This window comes from Arachis ipaensis, chromosome B09, assembly GCF_000816755.2.
Source record: "Arachis ipaensis cultivar K30076 chromosome B09, Araip1.1, whole genome shotgun sequence".
In the NCBI taxonomy this organism is placed as follows: domain Eukaryota; kingdom Viridiplantae; phylum Streptophyta; class Magnoliopsida; order Fabales; family Fabaceae; genus Arachis; species Arachis ipaensis.
In genome coordinates this window covers 74,580,344-74,583,187 of record NC_029793.2, presented here as the reverse complement: position 1 = coordinate 74,583,187, position 2,844 = coordinate 74,580,344, and the positions used below count along the sequence as shown (strand labels likewise).

Below are 2,844 nucleotides of genomic sequence, written 5' to 3'. Positions count from 1 at the left end.
TTTAATTAAAAGTAATAATTAATAAGAAAAGAAATAAAAGAAATGTGTAGTCATGGTGTAAACATGAGTCTCATTTTTATAGATGTATAATTTGAGTGTTTATTTGGTGTGTGGCCTCCGTATCACGTGAGCGTTGTATATATTGGTGTGGAGAGAAAACAGTGCAAGATATGACGAAGCGAAAGTAGTGGGCCCGCAAGAGATTGAAAGATATAAGTATGCAGCAGCAGTCGCAGCAACAGCACCTGATGCAGATGCAGATGCAGCCCATGATGCCTCCCTACTACCCCAACAACGTCACCACCGATCACATTCAACAGGTATACATGCCTATGCACCAAATCAACCCTTCACCGGAACAACCACCTCATTTATTTACTTTTTATTTAATTTGAATAAAATATGTACAATATGATTTTAAAATGTCAAAAAGTTACTCGGCAGATATTCGGATTGTAGACAAAGGACAACACACAGCATCATCATCGTCTCATGCCAACAACAATAGTTTTTCTTTTTTTTTTTTTTTCCCCATCATATATATACATGCTACTTTTTAGCATATAGTACCATTTTTGTCACTTTCCGGTTACTGCATTGCATTGCATTGCCAGATATCCTTGAATACTTTTTCACCTCCGCTTTAAAGAATGCAATACGATTGTTATATGGAAAATATTTTTATTTGAATTAATATGTGGTACGCACAAATTAGTACACAATACATTACTTAATTGGTGAATTTATGTAACTATAATATATCAAACAAAGGTTATAACCGTTAACAACATGTAACTTTATATTTTTATTATTGATTCGCATTTGTCATGGTAAAGAAGTTTGCACCTTAATACTGTTAAGTTTAACAAATGTTAGTAATGATGATTGTCATCAACATTTGGTATTTTTTTTTTTTATTAAGGTAACATTTCTTGTATATTTTTTTCCTTTTTCTATATATTATTAATACCAAGAATGGTACAAATAACATTTTTTTTTTTTAATTGTTGGTGCTTTTTTGATGTAATTAATCATGTGCTTTTCCATATTTTTTCATCTGCCGGTTTTGACATTACTTTTGTTATATCATTGTACAGTTATGATTTTTATTTGAATATATTATCACGTTACATGATAGCAGTAGTTCACTTCTATTAAAGAATACATAAATTAGTTGGTAATTAAAAATTTGTTTAAAAAAACAAAACCGTCGTTAATAGTTGAACTTAGGTTTCAATACTATATCTCACCTAAGATGTCATCGTATTGCATGCCACAATTTCATTAAATCTTATTTGAAGTTAAGACATCAGAAAAATAATATTTACATACCACCTTGTAATATACTTCAATGTATGTGTACACCTTTTTCTTCTTCTTTGGTGGATAAAAGTACCCATATTTTTATTTTTTATATTTATTATATTCACTTTTATATATTAAAAAAAATATAGTATAAGAGTGTGCATATAACCCATCTCTTAAAAAGAATTTTTATATGTTATTATTTTCCCTGCTCTATTATTATGAAATCGTTATCATTATTGACTTCTTCTCCATAACCATTCCCCCCTCATCCCCTCTTAATTAATGCATTATCTAGATGAGAACAAGTCCTTGATTCTGAAGATTGTTGAAAGCCAGAATTCTGGGAAGCTGAGCGAATGCGCCGAGTAAGAATCACTCTCTTTGAATACTTTCATTGGGTTTCTCACGTCTTATAGAAAAGTATTTTTTTAACATAATAAAAAACTTTACAAATATATTTTTCTGTCAACTATTCCAATTTTACGGAAGTTAGAAATAAGAGAGTGAACTAAAAAAAGATATGTATATTATTGAGCGTGTTTAAATTGTCTAGAATGATATAATATAAAAAGATATTTATAAATACTAAAAAAATTATAATAATAAAAATGTAATATTCTATAATAAATATTCAGATATACTAAATAATTCTAATCAATGCTAATTGATCCTAATATATTCTGACGGATAAGCGTAATTAAATATTTAAATATGACAATATTATCCTGTTAACAACACATAAATAATTCTTTTTACGTATTATTAAAAAAGTTATCTCAAAATGAATACATTTAATTAATTAATTTATATTATCAATACATTCAAGTTAAATTCTAATCTTATTGTTAGGTATTTATTAAACATATAGTAGGCATATTTTTAAATAAGTTTCTCATGTTCCTTTGTGAATAATATATATAAATACAAATTTAAATAATATTATTGTTCTCTACTCTTCTGTAATAATTCCATATAAAGATGTACTTATCTTTATTAAAAAGTTAAAATATAGGATTTTTTTTTACCGGGATATAATATGCCAATAGCACATGAAAATATTCAAACACAATATAATGGTGAATGTCCTTATTGCCAACCAGACATGTAATTAAGTAATATTGAAGCATTTACTAAGCGGTGGAGTAAAAAGTAATTTAAAGTTGTACCACCTATTTCAGTATTTTGTCATCATATGAACTTTATTGTATGACATGATGAGTGAGAAATAATAACACTCTGGTTGATTTATTATTATCCTGATGAAAGCATAGGTTTTAGAAACCTACAAATTTTTGTGCATCAATCTTGGTAATGAATGTTCGATTTCTGTTTCACCTGCAGGCCAATAAGTTTGTTTACTGGATGGTAATAAGCTTTTTAAACCAACTTTTACTTGTACAGTATTTAAGTCATTTATCTGCTGAAATAACTGTTAAAATTTTAAATTTACATTAAAAATATATAATTTATTAGTCAATAATAAATTCTTAACTCTAATTTAAATTATTTTTAATTTATCAAATTATAAAATACTAT

General features: G+C 27.0%; 1 protein-coding gene across 1 annotated transcript in view; it reads left to right on the top strand.

The window, feature by feature from the left end:
* LOC107616723 (GRF1-interacting factor 1-like) overlaps positions 135-2,844 on the top strand; it is a 23,550-nt gene continuing 20,840 nt past the window's right edge. The window contains exons 1-2 of the mRNA XM_016318661.2: positions 135-320; positions 1,604-1,673. The gene's annotated coding sequence lies outside the window, so the exon portion shown is untranslated. The remainder of the gene's footprint in view (positions 321-1,603; positions 1,674-2,844) is intronic.